An 8603-nucleotide genomic window follows, 5' to 3' on the forward strand; every position below is an offset into this window, starting at 1 on the left:
CTCAACTGATTAGACACATGATGGCACTGGCTTGACTGTCTCCTACAAACCTCCTTTGATGCACTGTCTAAAGGAGTATCCTCAAAGTTACTAGTCTCTAGATTATTACTATCCATATCCTGTGAATCAACTCTAAATCTCATATCAACAAACAAAGTATCAAAAACTATAGCACTGTTGTCCAACTCCTTTGTACCCAAGGAAACTAAGTCTTCAAAATTGCCCACTGCATCCTCTTGGATGTCATCAATGCCAATATGATCCTGGGACTCATCTGTACACACTGCCAAATATGAAAGATCATCAACACATTCCAGCAAGTATGGTCGACTGGATATATGAACAAAGCCCAACACCAGTGTATAAAAACTAATACCAACATCGGACAAGATGCTAGCACAAGAAAAGACAACACCGTGCAATCTGCTAATAAAATCCATGATAGCACCCAAACAAACACTGCTACCAAAAAGTGTTAAAGATCTCCAGTCAGCTGAATCCCAAATGCCAATATAACAATCTCGAGTCCATATCTGTAAACTAGAATCAGCTAGTAACTCAAGAAAATAACTCACTTGAGTAATATGACCAATACCAACTAACTCCACATACCTATCATGATGAGATAATGTAGTCACAATATTGTCTTCACTCACCTTCAGCTGGCAGGATAAATCATGTGAAGTACTACTAGCCTCAACCTCATGTGACGAAGCATCTAACTGTGCCTGGTACTCTCTCTCTCAGAAAAGTCACGAATGCTCAATGTCTGCTCATCTCTACCAGGTATCTCACCATCATGCACAAAAACATCCTCATAATCATCATCCTTGAGGTCAAATTTATCTATCACTCTTTGACTAAAATCATCAAATGTAGTTACCTGATCATGACCTTGAGTAGTCATTCCATGATACCACCAATCATAGGCTGCATCTTCCAAGTGTAGACTTGCAATTTGAACAACATCACTCTCCTTCATGGGGTTAAGTGTGAAGAAGGTCTGTAATTTTTGTAGCCATGCTCTAGCTGAAATTTTATTTGTTCCATCAAAAGTAGGTGCTATAAACTTGCTTATTTTATTTTTGAGCTCTCTTCCACTTATGTCATGCTCCCTTTTGTACTCTTTCTTGGGCATCAAAGTATTCATCATATCCACATATTCTCTAAAAGGAACTGAACTATGAAAGTCATCATCTAAGCCATTGTAAGTAGCTCTTAATGTAATCAAGTTACCTGTAACCTCTTCCACAGGATTAATGGCTGGATTTGGTATTGGTGGCTCATCTGTAGGCAAGAAAATAGTTTTGGTTGATTTAGATGGTGTGGATTTCAGATTTCTTGGCTCCTCTGAAGTGCTCCCTTTCTCATTAATAGATGCAACTCCTTGTAGTTTTTTTGTCAATATTCGCAAAGCCTCTCTAGTTTCTGCCAAACTATCCACTGTTTGCTTCTGAGTATTTTGGATGTCTTGGAAGAATTTCTTTTCCATCTCATCTGGATCAGCCATGCTTTTCCCTTCCTTGGATTTTGTACTTTTACTTTCAACTGGAGCTTTGATCAAAATTTCTTTATTCTTTTCTCGCTGTAAATATCTTTTTTGTCTTTCACTTAGTTGAATGCGACCATAAATTTTGACATGCAACTAATTAGAAGCAACATGCAACCATAAATTATGACATGCAAGATCTGGGTAGTTGTCAAAACTGACATGCAAGATCTGAGTAGTTGTCAAAACTAACATGCAAGATCTGGGTAGTCAAAACTGACATGCAAGATCTGGGTAGTTGTCAAAACTGACATGCAAACTTTTACAAACCCTCAAGCTGGAAAGATCATGGCTCTGATACCACTGAAATGTCCCTTTTCTGATTTTACATGAGATTTCCAACCTCTAATCAGATATTTAAGATCAAACAACCAATATTACAAAGATCCACCAAATTTCTCAAATAAACCCAAATCGGGTATGTCCGAAATAGTGCCAAAAAACTTCACAACTTCACAAATTATTAATAAATTTGAAAATGGACATTTTTATAGAAATTTCAGCAGCATAACAACCTACAAAATGAAATTTCCAAATCTTTATAGCCTTTACACAACAGCTCACAAATGTAGGACAAAAACTATGCTCATCGGGCTCCCGAAATTAACACAAAAATGCTCGAAAACACCACAAAAACAAGAATAATCTATCTCAGAAGTTTAATCACGTTCCAATACATATATTCAGCTCTATTTTAACATCTTAAAGTCTGAAATACAACAGCAACCCAAACTGATATGAAATACTCAACTAAAAACACCAAACTCATACAAAAAAAATACACCCGAAAACCTACAAATCTGCACTATTTAGCACAAAGGAAAACTCTATATGAGCATGCACATGGAATGGCTTCAAACTCCCGTTCTTGGGTCTCCTTCTCCACAGGTTTGGCAGCCTCTAAAGAATAACAAAGAAATGAGCAAAAATCAAGTTCTAGAATCAGCCCAAAATGCCTCCAAACCCTTTAAAAGAGGGCATAACCCTAACTCACGTACAAGGGGGGTTAATAAAACATATTTTAATAATAATCTTCATTTATTAGTCCATTAGCTTCCAAAGATTATCCCCTTTTTTTGAAACTTCACCTTTTTGGGCCTGCCTGCCTTAGCAAAGATTATTATTTTTTAATTATTTGAAAAGGGGACATGACATTGCACTCCATGTACTTCATCATTTTCTAACAATCTCCCACTTGTTGAAGTACAAAGTTACTCATCATGACTAACAAAAATTGGGGGCTTTAAGCCCCATTCATCTTGTGCACCATTTGAACTTAGTTGTGTTCACTAGCTTTGTCAATCAATCTGCAACATTCTCTTGAATGCCTACCTTTTCTAAATTTACCATCCCATTGTCAACCATGTCACGTAAAAAATGATATTGTACGTCAATGTTCTTTGTTCTGGCATGGAAAGTAGGATTCTTTGCCAAACATATTGCACTCTGACTGTCACAAAGAATTTTAATTCTTCCAGCATCAAAGCCAACATCTGAACATAAATGCTAAAGCCAAACTGCTTCCTGACACACACGAGTAGATGCCATGTACTCTGCCTTAGTTTTTGACAACACAACTACACTTTTTCATTTGATCATCCAACCGATAGCACCACCATTCACCATGAATACATATCCATTGGTGGATCTTCTTCTCTCAATATCCCTAGCCCAATCGACATCCACATAACCTTGAATGCTAATTGAGCTGTTAAATCCATCTGAGTTACCTTGATAGCATAATGCATGCTGTGACATACCCTTCAGATATCCCATAACTCTTTTCATAGCATCCCAATGTGACTTGCCTTGATTCACCATGAAACAACTCAATATTCCCACTGCTTGCACAATGTTTGGTCTCGTACAAACCATTGCATACATGAGACTTCCAACAATGCTAGCATAAGGTACTTGCTTCACATCTTCAGTCTCATCTAGAGATTTTGGATTGTCAGTAACAGATAACTTTGTTCCATGTAGTACTAGAACTAGTTGTTGCTTGCAACCAGTCATATTAAATCGCTTTAGAACATTGGTAATATATTTTCTCTAGCTAAGCCAAAGCTTTCTGCCAACCCTGTCCCTTTTTATTTCCATCCCCAAAATAAATTTTTTCGACCCTAAATCTTTCATTTCAAACTTTAGGGACAATTGAGATTTTAATTCTAAAATCATTTCCTTACTATTGCCTATAAACAACATATCATCTACATATAGAGCAATAATAAGTATCTGATCACCTTTAGCTTTATAATACACACAGTGATCTGGTTTAGGTCTTGTAAAACTCAAAGACAAAACATATGTATCATACTTTTGGTCCCACATTCTGGGCGATTATTTCAAACTGTACAAAGATTTTTTTAAATAACATACTAGATGCTCTTTACAATTTTTTTTGCAAAGTACTCCGGTTGGGACATGTATATCTCTTCTTCGAGATCACTATGAAGAAACATTGTTGTCACATCCATTTTCTCAATTTCAAAGTCATGCATTGCTACATATGATAATATAAATTTGATAGATGTTATCTTAACTACAGGAGAAAATATTTCTCTATAATCAATCCCTTCTTTCTGAGAATACCCCTTCACAACCAATCTTGCCTTCTACTTGACAATTCTACCATCCGGACCGTACTTCTACTTAAACATCCATTTACATCCCACGTGCTTTCTACCTTTAGCATCCTAGGTTTTGTTCTTCTCCAAATATTTCATTTCATCCTTCATGGCTAACAATCAAGAATCTAAATCTGGCATACTAATTGCTTCTTTGACAGTCTTAGGCTCATCAACATCCGTAACCAAAGCATTGGCACAGTTAAGATTCAACATAGAATAAATAAACCTCTCTAGTGAATAACTGTATCTATCAGGTTGTCGACTTTCTGGAGTAGATATCCTCATTTCATGTGGTGAAGCTTCTTGAGGATGAAAATCATGATCTTCTTCACTTGTGTGACTGCTCGAGTTGTCTCCATCCTCATTCTCAAAACATTCTAGATTTTCAATCTCAGGTTCATTTGGAGTTTGAAATACCTCCTGTCTAGAAGCTAAAGGGATTTGAACTGCTTCCTTTCTCTTTTCATTCTTCCCTAGCTACTCTAGTGAGATAGGCTTCATCTCATGAAAGATAACATTCTTGCTATACAACACCTTTTCAGTGAGAGGGTTCCTCAATTTTTATCCCTTTAGACCAATACTGTACCTAACAAAGAGACACTTCACAACCAAAGACACATAAATGTCTTAATGAGGGCTTCTTACCAGACGATGCTTCCATGGGTATCTTGTGAACTAGCATTGCTGTAGGAGAACAATTCAACAAGTAACATGCTGTTGCCACTGCTTCGGCCCAAAACTTATGTTCTAGACCAGCACCTCCCAACATGTTTCTCACTCTCTCCATCAATGACTATTTCATCCTCTCCACTACTCCAATCTATTGCAGAGTATAAGGTGTCATCTTATGCCTCTTGATGCCATGATCTACAAAAAATTTACATCAAAATCTGCATTGTAAAACTCACCACCATTATCCTTCCTTAAGCATTTAATCTTTATCCCAATTTGATTTTCAACAAGGCTTTTAAATTCCTTAAACTAACTAAACACTTATGATTTATTCTTCAAAAAATAAATGAATGATTTTCTTGAATAATAATTAATAAATGATACATAATATCTTGAATTAGATAGAGAAGGAAATCCACAGGATCAAATGCATCAGAGTGAATATAATCCAACAAAACCAAAAGATTTTTGAGGACTGGAATAAAATTGAACACGTTTTTTCTTTCCATAGATAAAATGTTTGCAAAAATCAAATTCAAGGTTACAATCAACCAATCCCTCAACCAAGTTTTTTTTCTTCAAGGTTTATAAACCTTTCTCACCAATATGGCCAAGCCTATAATGCCAGGGCATTCTTTTCTTAGTAGGAAGTTTAACTTCCTTTGTATTTACACCATGTGTTGCTACATTGATTTTATCAGACTTGACAGATACACTATTACAACATACAGGTTTGGCATCTACCTTATATAGTGTTCTAGTGCATTCAACCTTAGCTAAAATGATAGATCCCTTAGTCATCTTGCAACCACCATGGACATATGTTACCTGGAATATGACTTTATTCAACTTATAGATAGAAAGTAGGTTTCAAGCCAAGATGGGTATGTGAAGTACTCCATTAATTCCCTTTACTCTGCCATCAAGAAATTGAATTTTGACTCTTCCTCGACCAATAATTTCCTGCATGGAATCACTCACCAAGAACACCTTTCCACTATTCTATGGTTCATAGTTTGAGAACCACACTTTGTGAGATGTCATGTGGAATGATGCTCCCGAATCCACCAACCATACATCGTCGAATCTAGGCACTGCCAAGGCTGCTACGAAGGAATCAACGCCACTTTGAGAAGATTTAGTATTAGAAGTATATTTCTTCTTCTTCAGTTTCTCCTCCTTGCAATCCCTTCAGATATGGCCTTTCTACCCATAGTTCCAACACTTCATCTTGGAATTATTGCTAGGAGTGGTAGATCATTTCTCCTAAGACTTTGACTTCATGTCCTTCTTCTTACCTTTATCCTTAGATCTGCCTCATACACTCAAAGCTTCTTTTTCTACCTTAAAGGACTTCTTTTTCATCTCCTCCAACATAAGTGTAGCAACTACTTCTTCCATTTTCAACTTGGTAGTCATACTTCTAATAGCCGTTACCAATAGATTTTAACTATGCAATCACCATATTAAATGAATTAGGTGATTTGTCACAACCATTCATCCATCCATCTTCAATGAGTAGAATTTCTTCCTTAGGAAAATTTTGTTTACCAAGAAATTTTTCCCTAATAAATGTCTCCTAATTTCTTCCACAAGGAATGTGCAATTTTCTCTTCATGGATATTCAATATGACTGACAAGGTCTGCAAGACTTAATCTTATCAATCCTCCACCCTTCCAATCTGTTAGTTCCTAATCTTCTAGTTTCATCCCTAAAGGCTTAATGCCAAACATGACAATCCACAAATCTCGATCAACTAGTAGATCTTCTACTTTAAGTTTCCACAATTCAAAGTTGGTGCCATTGAAATTTTCAACATCCACATGTCTTGATGTACCAACCATCTCAATTTATAGACAATTTTTTTGTAAACTTCTATTGAAACCAAATTGGCACAAAAATCCAAACCCTACTCGACAAGGATAACACAACTGGCCAGGCTATGATACTACTTGTTAGGAAAACAACAGTGTGGAAATGCTTTCCAAATGCCAAATTAACAAGAAAATATGCAAGAACAAAATTGCAGAGATGTGCAGGAAAATAAAATATCCAACATATATCAGACATGAGACACAAAGAAAACACTAGATTTAATGTGGGAAATCCTTTTAGGAAAAAACCCACCACTCAAAACCCTAAGAATTTTTATTTATTTATTACAGTAAATAATTTACATACAAAAACTCCAAATTTTCACAGGTTCAGATTGCCTTTACAATCAACCTGATTTCCAAGATCTATCTTCTTTACAAATCTTGCAACCATTTATACACCCTACAAATTTGCTACAAAATTTGGTAAAGAAATGGCTATGTTACAGAACCATCTACCATCCATCAGTCAAAACAGATGCCTTCAATGATTTAGACATTTGGGTCATGCAGATGCTTCAGTCACTACAAACTCCTTCGGTGATAGTCAGTCGCACGGTTGCTTTAGTTACTTCTGACTCCTTCGGTCACACTTGATTATGTAGATGCTTCGATCACTGGCTAAGAGCATCACTACATGAAAAAAATTACTCTGTGTACAATTTTAACAGAGTTTTCGTACTCACCGCACACACCATACACACACCATACCTACACTGTACTCTATATGCAACATATTTTTCATAATGTTAAAACACATTCCACCAATGTCATTGTACTAACCAAGCTATTCACCCCTCACCATACTTATGGATCTTGCCTCTACCATACAATGGTCTTGTCATATGGTGAGGCTCATTCACTATACCATATGGTGCACTCTGGATACTTCATTAACTTCTAACAATCTCCCACTCATGAAGTACAAAGTTACTCACAATGACTAACAAAAGTCATGGGCTTTAAGCCCCATTGGTCTTGTGCACGATTTGAACTTAGCTATGTTCATCGATTTTGTCAATGCATTTGCAACTTTCTCCTATGTCCTAACCTTTTCTAAAATTATCATCCCATCTTCAATCATGTCACATACAAAATGATATTGTATGTCAATGTGCTTTGTTCTAGCATGGAAAGTAGGATTCTTTGCCAAACATATTACAGTTTGACTATCACAAAGAATTTTAATTCTTCTAACATCAAAGCCAACATTTGAGCATAAATGTTAAAGCCAAACTGCTTCCTAACATGCACAAGTAGATCCCATGTACTTTGCCTCAATTTTTGACAACACAACTACATTTTTTTGTTTGCTCATCCAACTGATAGTACCACCATTCACCATGAATACATATCCATTGGTGGATCTTCTTCTATCAATATCCCTAGCCCAATCGACATCCACATAACCTTGAATACTAATCGATCTATTAGATCCAACTAAGTTACCTTAATAACATAATGTGTACTATGATGTACCCTTAAAATATTGTAGAATTGTTTTCACAACATCCCAATGTGACTTTCTCAGATTCATCATAAACCGACTCAATACTCCCACTATTTGCACAATGTCTGGTCTCGAATTGACCATTGCATACATGAGACTTCCAACAACACTAGCATAAGGTACCTGCTTTATGTTTTTAATCTCATCTAGAGATTTTGGACTATCAATAACAAATAACTTCGTTCCATGTAGCACTAGAACTAGTTGTTGCTTGAAGTTAGTCATATTAAATCGCTCTAGAACATTGGTAATATATTTTTTATGGCTTAGCCTAAGCTTTCTCCAAATGCTATCCCTTTTGATTTCTATCCCCAAAATAAACTTTTCTGACCTTAAATCTTTCATTTCAAGCTTTAGGGACAACTGA

The 8603-nt window shown here is 36.1% G+C and overlaps 1 pseudogene; it reads right to left on the bottom strand.

Moving 5' to 3' along the window:
• Nucleotides 1-2851: 2851 nt before the first annotated feature.
• Nucleotides 2852-3565, bottom strand: LOC149564426 (secreted RxLR effector protein 161 pseudogene; annotated as a pseudogene).
• Between the last annotated feature and the right edge of the window lie 5038 nt (nt 3566-8603).

The sequence above is a fragment of the Cupressus sempervirens genome, chromosome 3 (genome assembly GCF_028749045.1).
Source record: "Cupressus sempervirens isolate cs-2001-9-10 chromosome 3, ASM2874904v1, whole genome shotgun sequence".
Taxonomy (NCBI): Eukaryota; Viridiplantae; Streptophyta; class Pinopsida; order Cupressales; family Cupressaceae; genus Cupressus; species Cupressus sempervirens.